This window comes from Panthera pardus, unplaced genomic scaffold (genome assembly GCF_024362965.1).
Source record: "Panthera pardus isolate Hobbes unplaced genomic scaffold, ASM2436296v1 HiC_scaffold_27, whole genome shotgun sequence".
Taxonomy (NCBI): Eukaryota; Metazoa; Chordata; class Mammalia; order Carnivora; family Felidae; genus Panthera; species Panthera pardus.
Genome location: NW_026526843.1, coordinates 126,041,876 through 126,061,769, shown reverse-complemented (window position 1 = coordinate 126,061,769; position 19,894 = coordinate 126,041,876). Strand labels below are relative to the sequence as shown.

The following is a 19,894-nucleotide window of genomic DNA, read 5'->3' as shown; positions in this document are numbered from 1 at the left end:
TTAATGAAATTAAATTATACACTTCAAAACAGTGAAAATGTGAAATTTTATTTTACACATACCTTGAGACAATATATTTAAAAAAAAATACATGAACAGACTGTACTCAATTTACCAAATCCTAACAACTGTGAGAATTTATTAGAAAAACATAAGGATAGAGAAATACAGTTTCCTGAGGGGAAAAAAAACCTAAGAAAACTCTAGTCTGCTTTGCTACATTTACACTTAAGGACATCAAGTGAAAATAACCAGTTCAGAATGAACTTCCAGTCTCTATTATCCACGCTAAAAAAAGAGAGGTTTCCTTAAATAACTAAAACATTGGATACAGTTATTGAAATATTAATGTTAACTCTGTTTCCCCTTCTTAAAGTAGTCTTACCTAGTAAAAATTTAGGTGCTAGTATTCTGGGTGTTAAAAATAGGCAAAAACACAGCCTTTCTGATTCTTCAAAATGAACAATCTAAATTGAGTTGATGCGACTGAACACATATTATGATTTAAAAAAATGACCTGCACATAGACACTATATTCCAAATGTGCTTCTGAGGAGTTTCTGAAACTATAAGGGTGATAACCAAGACTTCTTTAGTAACAACAAAACAGTAAAGAAGACTAGTAGAGAAGCTTACCTCCTGAAGTAGATCTGCCTGCTCAATTTGTTTTAGGACATTTTTCTTGGATGTTTCCTGAACTTCCCCCCTTAAAGAAACTCATCCAAAATAAAATAAGCCTTCTCAAAATTAAAGATGATATCAAGTTCACACACCTAAAAAGCAAAAAAATAATAATTATGTTAAACTAAAGGATGCAAATTTTGCTTATCGACTATCAGGTGCTAAATAAAATCTAACAAGAGTAAATCAATCGTCTCCTTGTAAAAATAGCAATTATACTAGTCTAAGCATCACTGACTTAATTTTCAGATTTGAAGTACCTGAAAACACAATGTCTACAAGCTAAATAAAATTTGGTTTTTCATGCCCCCAGCAAGAATATCTTACCCTCAAAACTCATTTTTATTTAAAAAAAAATTTTTTTTTTAACGTGTATTTATTTTTGAGTCAGAGAGAGACACAGCATGAATGGGGGAGGGGTAGAGAGAGGGCGACACAGAGTCGGAAGCAAGCTCCAGGCTCTGAGCCATCAGCCCAGAGCCCGACGCGGGGCTCAAACTCACGGACCGCGAGATCGTGACCTGAGCTGAAGTCGGACGCTTAACCGACTGGCGCCCCTCAAAACTCGTTTTTAAATACTTGTTTAAAAAGTGAATATCAGGGCACCTAGGTGGCTCAGTCAGTTAAGCCACGGACTCTTGATTTTGGCCCAGGTTATAGTCTCACAGTTCATGGAAAGGAGATCCAAGTGGGGCTCTGTGCTGACACTGAAGAGCCTGCTTGGGATTCTCTTGCTCTCTGTGTCTCTCTGCACCTCTCCCGCTCATGCTCTTTCTCTCAAAATAAGTAAGCTTTAAAAAATAAAATGTGAATATAATTGTTACCCAAATCTAAATTCCATACTAAACATTTTCAAAGCTTTAAAATATTTGTAATTGAACTGCATCCAATTTCAGTATCTTAAAACTTATTCTTAGCATAATAATTAAATGAATAGGTTTCTGGGGGAAAGGAATTTTGACAGTCAACTACTCACACTTACACATAATTCAGTTATTCTTTGCTTGTCAGTAGCATAGTAACATTTAAACAGAACCCATAAAACAAACAATAAACTCATTATGAATATTAAAAAATTACTATGGCATTCAATTTCTTACACTACTCACACTGCCAAAATATTTGTCAAATAATTCCACATAACGATGAATTATTTCCAGAGCAATCAGCTCATTTTCCTGATCCTCAATAGCACAGCAAAAATACAAACTAGCATATCTGTAACAAAATATAAATGTGGAATAAAATTTTACTCTATACTTGTGTGTTTGTTTGTTTATTTATTTATTTATTAGAAAGTATGAGTCAGGGAGGAGCAGAGAGAGAGAGGAGAGAGAATCCCAAGTAGGCTCTCTGCTGTCAGCACAGAGCGCAATGCAGGGCTTGAACCCATAAACCCATGAGATCATGACCTGAGATGAAATCAAGAATAAGGTGCTCCACCAACTGAACCACCCAGGTGCCCCTGTACTTGTGTTTTCTAAATATATTTTTTTAGTATTGTGAAAATCTCCACATACACATTTCCTTTCTTTCTCACAATAGTGCAGATTCTTCTTCTTCTGGACTATAAAAATAAATGTTCCTAAGAGAAATTCTGAAAAGTACACACAAGGAAAAAGAAAACACATCATTCAATCACATAAGCTAGAAAGGACGATTTATTTTGCTTTTCTTCCTTTCAGACTCCTTTCTCTGGGTACTTAAAACATTTTCTATGATCCAGCTTTCTTCTTGAGTTCACTTAACTAAAACATAATAGACTCCATGATTCATTCAAATGAAAAGTAAGCAAAGCAGAAAATAAAGGACTTATCAAAGATATTGTCAAATGAATCATCACAATAACTGTATGGATACAGAACATGGTTTAGTTAAGTAATGGACCCAGGATAAGAAATGCAACAAAGATTTCACTCCAGGCCACAAGTTTTACATTAAATAATAAAGGAAAAAAGAACCTGTTGCACTATAATAAAAAGCATTGTGGGGTTCCAATTCTCTTGCCTACTATCTCATTCCCCAGGTTGCTGGCTACCTTGAGAATGGCAGCCCACATTTGTAGTGCTGACTGCTAATGCCAGAGAGTGCAATAGGAACTTTCCTTACAAAGAATTGTGGTACAGGTTACCACCAGTCTGGTGGCTGCCTCAAAGACTTGGTAAGGATATGTCTTTATATCTCCCAGCTGTGAGCATTAACAGGGCTAGGATGATTTCACAGGCAGCTTTTGCTCAAAGTGTTTAAAGGCAAAACTATTAGCTGCAGTAACAAGGGGCGGTAAATAATAGCTGGAGCAGCAGACATTTGGACAACTTAAAAACCTGTGAAAGAAGGACTGGAAAAGGAGACATGGTGGAGTAAGAAAGTTTTTAAAATTCCGTAACTATTCTGGGTAATTCAGAACTTCATATGTATGTCCACAGCTGGATGCATGCTTGGAGAGTTCTGAAAAGACTCTCGAGAATATTTGTGGTCAAACTGTCCAAATGCAATGAAAGAAATGAATCTATACATTCAATATGCTCTATCAATTCCAGCAGAAAAATTAAAAAAGACCCACACTGAAACAGATTATATTCAAATTGCCGAAAAAACCAAGGAGATAATCTTGAAAGCAGCAAGAAGGAAAACGCTCATCAAGTAATAGATCTTCAATATTAAGAGCTGACTGCTATTCAGAAACTATGGAAGCCAAGAGTGGTATTACATATTTAAAGTGCAAAAAGCCACAACAACAATAAAGCCAACCAAGAAAAGTAGAGTATCTAGATTACTATAGTCTCAAAAGGAAGTGGGAACATTATTACTTACCCTGAGAAATAAAAAGGAATATAATAGTACACTACACTAATAAATTAGACAATTTAGACAAAATGGAAAATTCAAAGGAATACATACAGTACGAAAAATAACTAGAAAAGAAATAGAAAATTGAGTAAATTTGTAACAAGTAAGGAGACTGACTTGTAGGAAAACCTTCCAAAAATGAAAAGCCCAAGAACAGGCCTCTTCAATAAGAAATCCTACCGCATTTACAAATTCTTCCCCAAACAAAGAGGGGGAAGCATGTAACTTATTCTGAGACTACCATTACCAGGATACCAAAACCACATAAAGATTTCACAAGGTAATTACAGACCAAAATTCCTCAAGAGAATAATAACAAAACTGAATCCATCAACATGTTGAAAGGATTGTACAATATGACCAGGTGAGGTTTCAAAAAATTCAAGGGTGGTTGAACAAAAAACAAAACAAAAAACAAAACAAAACAAAAAAAATTGGTTCCACAGCACTAAAAGAATGAAAGGTAAAATTACATAATCATTTCAAGCGATGCAGAAAAGCATTCCAAATCAGCACCTTTTTATGAAAAGAAATAGGTAAAGGACTTGAATAGACATTTCTCCACAGAACATAAACAAATGGCCAAAAAGCACAAGAAGATGCTCAACCTCATCAGTCCTTAAAAAAAATGCAAATTGAAACCACAATATCATTTCACACTACTCAGTATGTCTTAGGGGAAAAAAGGAAATAAAGTGCAAGATTCTAGAGAAATTGGAATGCTTGTACCTTTCTAGTGAGGATGTAAAGTATTGCAGCCATCACAGAAATAGTCTGGAAGCAATTCCATACCTAGCTACACAGGAAAAGAACTGAAACAGGTAGCAAAAAAAATGCATGAAGGAATTTTTGTGTTTTGTACATGAATGTTCACAGTAGCACTATTCACAACGGCCAAAGGTACAAACAATTCAAATGTCTACCAACAGATGAATGAATACACAATGTGGTAAATCCATACTATGGAATATTATTCAGTCATTAAAAGGAATGAGTATATACATGCTATGAAAAGGTCAAATCTTACACACACACACATACACACACACAAATTTATCATCAAATTGTCTTACACACATACAACACCCACTGCTCATCCCAAAAAGTGCCCTCCTCAATGCCCATCACCCATCTCCCCTCCCCTCCCCATCCACACTCAGTTTGTCTCTTATTTAAGAGTCTCTTGTGGTTTGCCTCCCTCCCTCTCTGTTTGTAACTATTTTTCCCCCTCCCTTCCCTCATGGTCTTCTGTTAAGATTCTCAAGATCCACACTGACATGGTCAAATCTTGAAAACATGTTAAATGAAAAAGTTACATGCAAAAGGACACAAGTAAATGATTCCATTTATTCCATTTACTTGAAATGTCCAGAAGAAAGCAAATCTATGGACACAGAAAAATTAGTAGTCACAAGGGAAATGTACACGAAGAAATAGGTAGTCACTGCTAATACATATGAAGTTTCTTCGGTGGTGATGAAAATAGAGGTGAGAGAGGTGATAATTACACAATTCTGTACATACAGTAAAAACAGTGCATTGTATAAAGGATTAGTGGTTTATGTGAATTTTACACCAAGTTAGTAAAACACAGTGGGTGCCATTTTATAGCTAATAAAATGGTGATAATAAAAAAGACAGGTAACAACATCTTTTGATATAGATTTGGAGAAATTTGAATCCTCACAGACTGCTACTGGAATGTAAAATTGTACATACACTTTGGAAAAGTTTAGCAGTTCCTCAAACTGTTACTTTATGACCCAGCAATTCCAAACCTGTGTAAAATCTTAAGAGAAATAAAAACATATGTCCACAAAAAACTTGAACACAAATGTTCACAAATTACCTGTAATATCCAAAAAGTGGAAACAACTCAAATGTCCATCAACTAATGAATGAATAATGTTGACAATCCATGTAACAATATATTTGACAATGAAAAGAAATGAAATACTAATACATGTTACAAAAAATCTTCAAAATATAATGATAAATTAAAGAAGCCAGTGTCAAAGGACCACATGTTTTAGAAGTCCATTTACATGAAATGTCTACAACAGGCACATCTACAGCGTTGTACATGGTTTCTTTGGTGGGTGTGGGGGGGGGGTGGGTGGGTAAGAGGGGGTGATAGTGGTAACTGGGAATTCTCTAAATTGATTATACTGGATGCACAGCTCTGTGAATATACTAAATATATTAAAAGCCAATGCATTATATACTTTGAATGGCTGAATTGTATGATATGTTAGTTATATATCAATAAGACTGTTACAGAAAAAAAACCCAGCTAAAATATTATCTGTATTATTTTTTTTAAATTTATTTTTATTTTTTAATATATGAAATTTACTGTCAAATTGGTTTCCATACAACACCCAGTGCTCATCCCAAAAGGTGCCCTCCTCAATACCCATCACCCACCCTGCCCTCCCTCCCACCCCCCCATCAACCCTCAGTTTGATCTCAGTTTTTAACAGTCTCTTATGCTTTGGCTCTCTCCCACTCTAACCTCTTTTTTTTTTTTTTTTTTTTTCCTTCCCCTCCCCCATGGGTTTCTGTTACGTTTCTCAGGATCCACATAAGAGTGAAACCATATGGTATCTGTCTTTCTCTGTATGGCTTATTTCACTTAGCATCACACTCTCCAGTTCCATCCATGTTGCTACAAAAGGCCATATTTCATTTTTTCTCATTGCCACATAGTATTCCATTGTGTATATAAACCACAATTTCTTTATCCATTCATCAGTTGATGGACATTTAGGCTCTTTCCATAATTGGGCTATTGTTGAGAGTGCTGCTATAAACATTGGGGTACAAGTGCCCCTATGCATCAGTACTCCTGTATCCCTTGGATAAATTCCTAGCAGTGCTATTGCTGGGTCATAGGGTAGGTCTATTTTTAATTTTCTGAGGAACCTCCACACTGCTTTCCAGAGCAGCTGCACCAATTTGCATTCCCACCAACAGTGCAAGAGGGTTCCTGTTTCTCCACATCCTCTCCAGCATCTATAGTCTCCTGATTTCTTCATTTTGGCCACTCTGACTGGCGTGAGGTGGTATCTGAGTGTGGTTTTGATTTGTATTTCCCTGATAAGGAGCGACGTTGAACATCTTTTCATGTGTCTGTTGGCCATCCGGATGTCTTCTTTAGAGAAGTGTCTATTCATGTTTTCTGCCCATTTCTTCACTGGGTTATTTGTTTTTCGGGTGTGGAGTTTGATGAGCTCTTTATAGATTTTGGATACTAGCCCTTTGTCCGATGTGTCATTTGCAAATATCTTTTCCCATTCCGTTGGTTGCCTTTTAGTTTTGTTGGTTGTTTCCTTTGCTGTGCAGAAGCTTTTTATCTTCATAAGGTCCCAGTAATTCACTTTTGCTTTTAATTCCCTTGCTTTTGGGGATGTGCCGAGTAAGAGATTGCTATCTGTATTATTTTTAACAGTGAGTTTAGGTTTACTGTAACAATTAGTTTTCAGAATACATCTGGAAATATCTATTCATATATTCAAAACATTTGACTTCTCTTTGGTCCGCTGAATATCTGGAGACTGTCTGTGACAGCTAAATATAATACCCACAGGTATATTAGTAAAAACTTTTATTATTTTAAAAAATCTATTCAGTAATATACTTTAACATATTCTCAAAGAGATAATTTGGAAATGTGTGTAATTTTCTAGTAAATTTAAATCCAGAGCCTCTTCCTCAAAATAAAATTAAAAAAAAGCATTCAATATACTCTCTTCAAGCAATCTTCAAAAACATTTTCTTTAGAGATGAGAAAACAAAAGCACAATGCTAGTGGTAGAAACAGGGAATGAAATTGAAGTGTCTAGATTTTCAGTGTGTTTTTTTTCCAAGTGTATTATCTTTTGTCCATATTGTTCTTTCCCAAACAGAAAGAATCTGTATGAGACATATTCAAAATGAAGAACATAGATGAGACAAAAAATAATGTATATGTTATAAAGATATAAGTTATGAAGATATAAAGACTACTTGCTGGTATTAACAGGTATCTCTAATGTTCTGAGATTATTCTCTTACTTAAAAGATCTTTCCTCTTCCAGCTGCACTAAAGAAAACAAATCACCTGTTTACCTTAACAAAACATTTGTCAATAAACAGTAGCATAAATAAGGTTTTTAATACAAAACAGGGAGAGGGGATTTTAATATAAAAACTGATTATAAATGATACAAAACTTTTGTATGTGAATTCTCCCTCAATATGGCTCTTCCTTTTGTTTGTAATGTTTGCCTTTTACATAAACAGTTTCTTGAACTCAAGTATCAATCACAGTAGATTATACACTACAGCCTTTAAATGAAAAAGTAGGGGCACCTAAGTAGCTCAGTCAGTTAAGCACTGATTCTTGATTTTGGCTCAGGTAATGATCTCATGGTTATGATGTGATGGTTATAAGATCAAGCCCCACACTGGGCTCCATGCTGGGCTTGGAGCCTGCTTAAGATTCTTTCTCTCTTTCTAAACAAACAAACAAACAAACAAATAAATTAATTTAAAAAATAAATAAATAAAAGTTATCACCTAACTTGGGAAAGACTGATTGACATGTGTAGGAACACTACTGCTTTTCCTTTCATCCCCTTAACAGCCCTTTTCCATCAACTATAGGAACTTTGATTCATGAGATGTGAAGGCACTTTTAACTCTTCCTCTTTTAACAGGGACTCCTTACTCCATGTATAAATAAGCTTAAGGTTCTCAATCTTTTTTTAAACCCTATCTCCCAGTCCTAAGATTATGAGTGGATACTACTTCTTCTTTCCTTCACGGCAAAAATTCCCCAAATAGTCTACACTTGCCTTTTAAACTTCTTCATTTTTTCACACTAGATATCACTACATGGAGAGTTCTAATTTTTTTATTTATTTTGTATTTTTTAATTTTTTTCTGGCGTGTTGGAAGCTTGACTACCCTACGTTCTCCTACAAATGGACCTTGAGAGCTTGTTTGGAGGTTCTAGCAGGGGAGTGCAGCTACTCGTATACCCTTGACCGAAGAACGGTCCTTGTCTATCGGGGAAGGTCATCCTCTTCGACTGAGCGCACAGCTGTGGGAGGGATGCATATGGAGCGGTGAGGGAGGAAGGGGACACCCGCCTAGCCAGCCAGATCAGCCAAATCAACCCTGGCGATCAATGGGGTGACAGATGTCACAGCCAGATCACCCTCACATCCGGAGAGTTCTAATTTACTGAAAATTTGGCAAAGGGCACTTATGAAAAGCTCACAGTAAAATCTAATGTATTATTTCTTCATTTTAATTGAACTTTACCTGACATTTGAACCACATTTGAACTAGTAATTTTATTTTTAAATAAATTACCTTACTGACTACACGGGAGAACAGCCTTGCTGAAAAAGACATACGGCATTGTTCTAGAAAATTATCTAATATCTAATATCTTGGAATCCCCTGCCTGATGAGGGCATATTTGTTTATTGGGGCCCTTGGCCATGCCACTTAATCTATGCTAAGAATTAGTTATTGTGGGGGTTCTGGGCCACCACATATCTGCTGAAGTTGGCATTCAGTTACCACAGTTATGTGATCAAACAAACCCCAATAAAAACTGACCACCAGACTTCCCTGGTTGAAATGTTTTATGTGTATTTTTAGATATTACAACATTAGAATGTCATAATTCCATCAAGGGAAAAGAACCAGAAAGTTCAAGCTTGGAACTCTTCTGAACTGTATCCTATGTATCTTTGTCCTTTCTCATCTGGATCCTTTCCCTGTACTTAATTGTAACCATGAGTATACTATGTTTCAGTAAGTTTTGTGAGTTATGATTAACTCATAGTGAATTAAGAACCTAGGGGTAGGCTTAGGGATTCCTGAACGTTACACTGATTACATACTTCTCTTCTTATTCCACTCTGAAGGTTTTTTTTTCTTTTATCCCTTTGGCTGTCGCTTAAATGGTACTAGTTAACAATTTATAACAAAAATTTCTGCAGACTTTCAGAACATTCACTCCACCAGAAACTAAACACTGGCAAATGCAAGTCAAACACACATCCCAAACCATCCAAAAAATGAGCCAAGTTCTCTAGTTTACCATTTTCTTATTGTTCTGAACAAGAAACCACCCTACTCCTTTCCTTTACTCATTGCCTTGCCTGTTTCTACTAATAACCAAGTCTTATAAAATTTATCTTTATTAAACTCTCCTTTAATGACAAAGACATTACCAGGGTCTTACTTCATGACCTTATTATAATACAGTCTCTTAAATTATTTCTTAGGACCCAGTCTCATAAGTACATAACTTCCATTCTCCTATTATTACAATGATCTTTTAAGAAACAGAAAACTGATCTCTCTAATTTGTTTAAATTGAGGTTTGATCGGGGTGCCTGAGTGGCTCAGTCGGTTAAGCGTCTGACTTTGTCCCAGATCATGATCTCATGGTTCGTGAATTCAAGCCCTGCGTCAGGCTCTGTGCTGACAGCTCGGAACCTAGAGCCTGCTTCGGACTCTGTGTCTCCCTCTCTCTTTCTGCTCCTCCCTAGCTCACGCTTGCTCTCTCTCTGTGTCAGAAATACGGCACCTGGGTGGCGCAGTCGGTTAAGCGTCCGACTTCAGCCAGGTCACGATCTCGTGGTCCGTGAGTTCCAGCCCCGCGTCAGGCTCTGGGCTGATGGCTCAGAGCCTGGAGCCTGTTTCCGATTCTGTGTCTCCCTCTCTCTCTCTGCCCCTCCCCCGTTCATGCTATGTCTCTCTCTGTCCCAAAAACAAATTAAAAACGTTGAAAAAAAATTAAAAAAAAAATTAAAAAAAAAGAAATAAATAAACTTAAAAAAATTAAAAAAAAATTGAGGTTTGATCAACAATAGCAGTTTGCTGAGAAACTGTCTATTTGTAGAAGACAGAAGCCAACTGGACAAAGATACAGGCTTCCTATTCCTGATTTTACAAGAGCAGCTGTACGTCTACTTCAATTTAAGGTTCTACCTCCAAGAGAAAAGGCGTTAGAAAAAATATTTAAGTAGATTATTCTGAGATATTCTCTAGCTCTAGATTTCTATTATTTTTATTGTATTTTCTTAATAAGCACTAAAATGCACCCAACATAAAAAATGCAGATGATAAAATTCATTCTGTTACTCTACAATACTTAAGCAACATTGTATGTTCTATAATTTCCATTTCCTCTGTCTTCATTCCAATAAAAATATCACCATCCATATCCAGCAGACAATAAAAGCAGATAAGAAAATCAGATTTCTTTTTAACCCTCACTACATCTGTACTGTTAATTCCCTGAACATTCCCCATGTAAGAGATAATGTTCTAAATATATAAACTGCCTTATTTTACCTTACTTAAACTCACTAGGTTAGCTACTTGTATCTTTAAATTAAACTTAAATTAATTTAATTAATTAATCAATTAATTTTTAATTTTTAAAATTTAATTAATTAATTTAAATTAATTTTATATAATTTTTAATTAATTAATTAATTAAATTTAAATTAAACTTTAAATTAAACTTAAACTTAAAACTTAAAGGGAAAAGGAATGGCCAGAAACAAAGTAAATGTTGCCCAGAAAACGTCCTATAGAAGAAATTATATTTATTTTATTTATTTCTTAGAAGAGTCTTGCAAAATGCATTTTAAACTTTTCAAAGCTTCAGATAATAATAAAATAAGAAATACGCTATTACTGGTAATAATTAAGACAACACTTAAAAAATAAATTTAGTGTTAAAAACAATCTATGAGATAGATTGGGAGATCAAACTTTAAAGACTCTATCTTTGTCAAAATTGATACTTATTCATACCTCTCATCATTGCTTCATTTACTTAGAAGTAATAAGCATGACTAAAAATCAGATCCTGCATATAAACATAAATTACAAAATAGATATATTTAAACAACTACATGACTAAAGAGGTCTGTATTCTGAGTGTGTTTATAAATGAATAAATTTGAAAACTGATAAAAGCATGATTATTATCAGTCATTAGAGATTCATAAGAAGAGATGGAATGAAGGGGGAGAATAGATTATTATATCTCTTGTCTATTTTTACCTAAATTTAGAGTTGTGACCATTTAAAATACTGACCTACATAACTTGCAAAGGAATGAGTTCACTGACTTTTTCCAGAAGATTAATAAACATGAACATCATTATTCGTAAACTGTTGCCCTGATGTTAACATTTAATATGGATGGTAAAAATAAGCTATTTTAAAAACACCAAGTTTCCACCTATCTTATAAGAAATTTATTACAAATATTATCTCTCAAAAGTCTGCAATTCCACATTACAAATGACCTAACATTTGATTCTGCTACTTCTGAATTTCTGATAAATAAAAACTATACCTTTTGTAAACAATCTTCAGATCTCACTACTCAAGAAAGCTGCACATTTTAGGTTTACGTGCTAAAATGGTTCAAACAATTTCCCTTGTGATTTTTTTCTTCTCTCTGTCTGGTACTGAGACATACCATTTCTGCAGTTGTAGCTTTCCCTGGCAGCTAAAAAGCAACATAAACTGTATCTGTTAAGATAAGTAAAATCAAAGTTACATTTGAAGATTTCATTCAGTAGAGTTAAGATTAAAGATTAAAAAAGCTTTGAAAAGACATCTGAAAATGAAAGGAAATACTTCTTGTAGAAAAATCTTCCAACCTCCTTTGGTTTGCTTAAGTCTGGAAAGGAGATACCGGGTGGGACAGGGGTGAGAAGATACCGGCAGGGAAGAAAACCATTACCTGTTGGAAACAACTTTGCAACTTAAAAAACCATTTTGTACGTTTTCTGTACATTCTATAACTGTTTACAACAAAGGAGAACTGTACACCTCAACTGGCTTAGACATATTTGAAAAAAAAAAAGACCCACTACTTTTCACCTTTGGGCTCTTCCTGTTCCTGGAAGAATAATTTATACTTTCACTTAGAATTCTTTCTTCAGGTAATACTGGCATATCTTAAGCAAACATTAAAAAAATCTAAAAACAATGGGAAAAAAAGGATCCCATAAACACAGATTTTTCTTAAAAAGCTAACTTTTAGGTATCTATCCACCTAATTTTTAAAAAATCCAACACAAATATGTATACAATAAAGAACTGAGTTGATTTAATATTATAAAAGAGACTAAAACTCTTTAAAAGTCAAGATACGTAGTGGATTCACAATCATTACAAAATTCTTCATTCAAAATAATAAAAGTAGGTTCTAAAGATGGAGTGGGTGCTGAAATCTGGCAAATTTATAAACTATTTCCTTTATATTTATTTAGGATCTGCAAAGCAATCTGATTTATATCTATGTTTAGTTTTTGAAGAAAGCTCCTTGTAAGTCCACTGGCCATGCCAAGTGCAAACCTAAGTGTGGTTTCTTACAAAGATCATTTAAAGACAAAATTTACATAGGTAATCTTTTTTTTCTTTTACTTATTGAAGTTCCTCTTAATTATTTAAAAAAAAAAGTGCTTCAATACTGTCACTGCAAGTGAAATTCAAGCCTGTCACTAATGTGCACCACACTATTCTAGATTTGAATAAAGGGTGAATTTACACAACCGAGAAAAAAATGACCCCTAAACCTGCAAAGTTGCTAAGACATTGTCAGATTTCCACATAATCCAAGAAATACTGACAAAACATTTGTAGATTTACGAAGTGGCATTAATTGGCTTGACGACCGGAACTCATTTTATTTAACTTAAATGGCTCATACATAACACAAACAACTGTTAAATATGAATGTGCCTAATTAGATAAGGTCTTGTACTCTTGAAAAAAGCAACACTAAGCATCACTAGCATCAGTATATAATGCAAACTGGCTACCAAAATTTTGAAATGGTTGGACCCCCTATTCGTGGATATTGAAAGCAAAGAGGGGTCGAGATGTGCTCTGAAAAGGTACGGGTATGAACCCAAGGCTGTCTCTGGCAGGGTTCCGTATTCCCCACGTGCCCACCACCCTTGCGATCCTTTATAGGACTTAACAATAACTTACTCTTCTTTAAATAAAATTCTCTACAGGAATAGGAAAGTAATCAGTTACAAGACACAAGCATTCATTCCTCCCCCCACTCCCCTTAAAAAACAATGCTTTGATTCCCCCCAAATTGATAGAGAACTTTAAGTCTTTCAGATCGCTATTAAAAACCCGGGCTTAGCCCAGGAGCCGGCTTCATTCGGTTCAACGTTCTTTGGTCCGGCCGTTTCCGAAGTTTTCCTAGGGACCGATGACAGAGAAGGTGTAGATCAAAGACCTCAGGCAACGCTGACTCTGGTCTTAAGCCCCACCCAAGAATGCCCACACAATTCCCGAACCAAAGATGCCGGGGTAACAGAGCATCCGTTACTGGCTTTCGCATCTTCCGGTGTGACACGCAGTAGAAAGATGCTCAACTCTTGCTCATGGTCCCGACGCGCCCGCTCGCCCCCGCCAAAACTTACGGCGGCCGAGGGCCGCGCGCGCGACGGGACTCCTCCTGTCGCAGCAGTGGCAGTTGGGGGGAACTCTCTGTCACCGAACTGAGGTAGAGAAGCCATGTTGCTGCGGACAACGACAAGGTGGCAAAAAGAAGGCTTCGACCGCGAGGGGAGGGCGAACCGACAGACTCCGCCCCAGGGACCGGACAAGGGACGAGCCGGGGTTGTGGCGGGCGGAGGAGAAGTCAGGGTGACGCACTAGAGCGAGTTGCGCAGTCGCGGTGTCCAGGGAGGGACAACAGGTGACTACACAATCCTATGAAGCCAGACCAGAAGCAAAGGCTTGTGTTCCGGAAACAGTTGTCGTGGGCGGCGCGCCTCCGGATTTCCTTCTGAGGAGGCGCTACAGGGAATTCGTTCCAGAAACGGGGTGGGAATGTGTGGTCTTGCAGGTCACGAGCTTGTTTTAAGACCGGGTAATTCTCTGTGTCCCCAGCTAGTAGTGCCCGTTGGGGATATTGGGAGTGTGGGAACCGATACCCTTGGTAAAAGAACTCTGATTTTTCGTGGAGTTCGTGCAGACGTTAAAAGCACCATTTGCAAGTTTCTCTGCCACAAGACTGCTTGAAACTCAAATGAGAAGCCTCCTCCTTCCCGTATATAGTTCTGCACATTTTATCTCAGATTTTGCATGCGTCTGTTCTTGAGATTGACTCTCCTTGCTAATTCCTTGACGTCACATTGTTCTCTACTGAGAAGCCAAACAGCTGCTCAACTCAAGAGGTGAATCCCGTTCCTTTTTGGCACATGACCACGCAGACACCTGACTTTCAGTTTAACTTGGGCGACGACCTCCCCTGGCAGACATATACATTTATTTTGTGAAAGCACATCCTAAAACACTTGTAAATCTAATAATTTTTTCATTCACATGCCCATGGGCCTCTGTATAGCACATGATCCTAAACATTCATTTTGCAAGCCCAGACTCCTACAGTATTTAGAAACAACTAAAAAACATCAGTTGTGACTGATAAGGACCGTAAAATGATAGACCTGTTAGAGCCATAGTACCCAGCATAGTGCCTGGCATAAAATAGGTGCTCTTCTTTCCTTCATCTCCTGTCTTCTTTCTTAATGGATAAATATATGAATCCGCTTCTTTAACTTGTCTTATGCACATGAAAAAAGGGGAACTCCATAGTGTTTTAATCAGCCATGAGTTTTCCTATGTGGAATGCTGATTACGCATGGTCTGAGTACTTAAAAAGGAAGCAAAAAAATTAACCTTGTTGGGGCATAAACTTTTGGCTGAATCCCAAACCAGATTTTTTCAGAATTAGATCTTTTTAAAAAGTATTTAATTATAATTACAGGATAGTTAATTTACAGTGTTCCATTAGTTTCAGGTGTACAGTATAATGATTCAAGAATTCTGTACATTACTCAATGTTCATCATAATAAATATACTCTTTTGATTTTGAGGGAGATTACAAGTAATACTTTTTTGGGGGTAAATATTTATTTTATTTCCAGTATGGTTAACATACAATGTTTCAGGTGGACAATATGCTGATTTAACCATTCTATACATTACTCAGTGCTCATCGTGGTAAGTTCTTTAAGTCCCATCACCTATTTCATCTGCTCCTCCACCCCAACCTCCCCATTGGAAACCATCAGTTTGTTACTCTATAGTTAAGATCTGGTTCTTGGTTTGTCTCTCTCTCTTTTTCTTTGCTCATTTGTTTTGTTTCTTAAAACCACATATGAGGGGTACCTGCGTGGCTCAGTTGGTTGAGCGTCCAACTTCGGCTCAGGTCATGATCTCACAGTTCGTGGGTTCAAGCCCTACGTCAGGCTCTGTGCTAACAGCTCAGAACCTGGAGCCTGCTTTGGATTCAGTGTCTCCCTCTCTCTCTGCTCCTCCCCTGCTCATGTGCTCGCTCTCTCTCTCTCTCTCCTTCAGAAAAATAAAAACATTAAAAAAAACCACACACATATGAGTGAAATCATATGGTATTTGTCTTTCTCTGACTTATTTCTCCTAGCATTATACTCTCTATCTCCATCCTTATTGTTGCAAATGGCAAGTTTCATTGTTTTTATGGCTGAATAATATACGTTTTATATTTACCACATCTTCTTTATCCATTCATCAGTCACTGGACACTAGAACTGCTTCCATAACCTGACTACTGTAAATAATGCTGCTGTACACATAGGGTTGCATGTATCCCTTTGAATTATATTTTTTTATTCTTTGGGTAAATGCTAAATAGTGGGATTGCAGGATCATAAAGTGATTCTATTTTTAACTTTTTCAGGAAAATTTTGTAGTTTTCTACAGTGGCTGTACCAGTTTGCATTCCCAACAACATTGTCAGGGGTTCCTTTTTTTTTTTTTTTTTTTCCCCAAGTCCTTGATAACACCTGTTGTTTCTTATTTTTTATTTTATTTTACCCATTTTGATGCATGTGAGGTGATATCTCATCAGAGTTTTGATTTGCATTTCCCTGTCAAAATGATTAGCATCTTTTCATGTGTCTGTTGGCCATCTCTATGTCTTCATTGAAAAAAATGTATATTCATGTGTTCTGCCCATTTCTAATTGGATTATTTGATTATGGGGTGTTGAATTATATAAGTTCTTTACATATTTTGGTAAACTAGCCCTTTACCAGATATGCCATTTGCAAATATCTTCTCCCATGCTGAAGGTTGGCTTTTAGTTTTGTTGATTGTTTCCTGACCAGGCAGAAGGTCTTTTATTCAGATGTAGTCTAGTAGTTTATTCCTGTTTTTGTTTCCCTTGCTTCTGGAAATATTTCTAGAAAAATTTTGCTACATCCCATATCAAATATGTTATTGTCTGTCTTCTCTTCTAGGGTTTTTATGGCTCTAGGTTTTACATTTAGGTCTTTAATCCATTTTGAATTTACTTTTGGGTATGGTGTAAGGAAGTGGTACAGTTTCAGTCATTTGCATGCTGCTCTCCAGTTTTCCCAGCATCATCTATAAGTGGATATTTTCCCATTGCATACCCTTTTCTGCTTTGTTGAAGAATAATTGACCATATAGTTCTGGGTTTATTTCTGGGCTCTCTATTCTGTCCCATTGATATATGGGTCTATTTTGTGTGAGTAGCATACTGTTTGATTACTATAACCTTGTAATATATTTTGAAGTCCACAATTGCAATGCCTCCAGATTTTTATTTTTACAGGATGCTTTGGCTCTTCAGGGTCTTGTGTGGTTCCGTACAATTTTGGGTTGTTCTTATTTCTCTTTTTGTTGCTTCATTTTTAATGTATAGAATATGACATATTGTCTGTGCATTAATTTTTTTTTATCCTAAGACTTTATTAAACTGATTTACTTCTGGTAATTTTTTGTTGGAACCTTTCCAGTTTTCTATCTATATTATCATATAGTCATAATATATTATCATATAGTGCAAATAGTGAAAGTTTTACTTCTTCCTTTCTTATATAGATGCCTTTTATTTTTTTCATTGTTGTCTGAATGCTGTGGTTAGGACTTCCAATTCTATGTTAAATAACAGTGGTTAGTGTGGACATCCTTGTCTCATTCCTGACCTTAGGGGAAAGGACATTAGTTTTCACACTCAGGATGATACTAGCTGTGGATTTTTCATAAGGCTTTTATTATTTTGAGATATTTCCCCTCCACACCTACTTTATTGAGGGTTTTTCTTGTAGATGTTATAGATGTACTTTGTCAAATGCTTTCTGTGGATCTATTGAAATGATCATATGGTTTTTATCCTTTCTTTTAGAGATGTGATGTATCATGTTGATTGGTTTACAAATAAGTAATCACCCATGCAACCCAGTAATAAATCCCACTTCAGCACTGTAAATGATTTTTTAAATGTATTCTGGATTTGGTTTGCTAGTTCAGCATTTTTTCATGTGGATTCATCAGAGATATTGGCCTGCAGTTCTCTTTGTTTGTGTTGTCTTTATCTGGTTTTGGTGTCAGGGTGATGCTAGCCTCATAGAATGCATTTGGATGTTTTCCTTCCTGTTCTATTTTTTGGATTGTTTGAGAAGAATATATAGTAACTCTTTAAGTGTTTGATACAATCCCATCTGGCCCTGGACTTCTGTTTGTTGGGAGAGTTTTTGATTACTGATTCAATTTCTTTGGTGGTTATTGGTTTGTTCCAGTTTTCTATTTCTTCCTGTTTCAGTTTTGGTAGTTTATATGTTTCTAGGAATTTATTCATTTCCTCTATGTTGTCTAGCTTGTCGGCATGTTGTTTTCCATAGTATTCTTTTAGAGTTGTTTGTATTTCTTTGATGTTGATTATTATTTCTCCCTCATTTGTGATTTTGTTGTGTCCTTTCTCTTTTTTTCTTGATAAGTCTGGCTACAGATTTATCAATTTAATAATTTTTTTTTCAAAGAACCAACTCCTGGTTTCTTTGATCTGCTCCATTGTTGTTGTTGCTGGGTTTTGGTTTCTATATAATTCATTTCTACTCTGATCTTTATAATTTCTTTCCTTCTGCTGGTTTTAGGTTATGTTTGTATTAAATGTGTAAATTACTTTGGCTAGTGTATATATATATATTTTAACAGTGTTCTTCCAAACATGATCGTTTTATGATCATGATTTTTTTTTCCATTTCTTTTTGTCCTCTTTAATTTCTTTCATAAGTGTTCTATAGTTTTCAGAACCAATTTTACCTCTTCAGTTAGGTTTATTCTTAAGTATCTTATTATTTTTGGTGCAATTGTAAATGGAATTGATTCCTTGACTTATTTTTATTCTGCTTGATTATTGGTGTAAAGAGATGCAACAGATTTCTGTACACTGATTTTATATTCTGGAACTTTCTGGAATTCATGTATTAGTCTAATATTGTTAGTCTAGCAATATTTTGGTGGAGTCTTTTGGGTTTTCTACACAGGGTATCATGTCATGCAAATAGTGAAGGTTTGACTTCTTTGCTCTTTTGGATGCCCTTTATTTTGTTGTTGCTGTTGTCATCTAATTGCTGAGACTAAGACTTCCAGTACTAAGTTAAATAGTTATGGTGAGAGTGACATCCCTGTATTGTTCCTCACCATAGAGGAAAAGCTCTCAATTTTACCCCATTGGGGATGATAGTAGTGTGGGTCTTTCATCTATGACCTTGTGGTGTTGAGGTATGTTTCATCTTTCAACTTTGTTTAAGGTAATTATCAGAAATGGATGGTATAGGCTTTATTTGTTGTTCCTTTTCTAGCTCCTTTATGTGTATTGTTAGGTTGTGTGTTTGAGACATTTTTTTGCTACTTGAGGTAGGCCTGTATTGAAATATACTTTGCTCTTAGGATGGCCTTTGCTGCATCCAAAATGTTTGAGACTGTCATGTTTTCATTTTCATTTGCTTCCATGTACTTTTTAATTTCTTCTTTAATTTCCTGGTTAACCCATTCATTCTTTATTAGGATGTTCTTTAACCTCCCATGTATTTGTGGTGTTTCCAAATTTGTGTGTGCGTGTGTGTGTGTGTGTGTGTGTGTGTGTGTGTGTGTGTGTGGTTGTCTTCAAGATTCATATCTTTGTGATCTGAAAATATGTAGGGAATGATCTCAGCCTTTTTGTATTTGTTGAGGGCTGACTTGTGACCCAGTATGTGATCTATGCTGGAGAATGTTTCATATGAACTAAAAAAGAATATGTATCTGCTGTTTTAGGAGAAATGTTTAAATATGTCTGTTAAGTCCATCTATTCCAGAGTGTCACTCAAAGCCATTGTTTACTTGTTGATTTTCTGTTGGATGATCTGTGCGTCACTGTAAGTGGGGTGTTAAAGTCCCTTGCTGTTATTGGATTATTATCAATGAGTTTCTTAATGTTTGTTATTAATTGATTTCTAACTTTGTATGTTTCAA

At 35.9% G+C, this 19,894-nt stretch overlaps 1 pseudogene; it reads right to left on the bottom strand.

Moving 5' to 3' along the window:
• Positions 1 to 504: 504 nt before the first annotated feature.
• On the bottom strand, positions 505 to 13,178 carry LOC128773800 (AP-1 complex subunit sigma-2-like; annotated as a pseudogene).
• Positions 13,179 to 19,894: the final 6,716 nt, after the last annotated feature.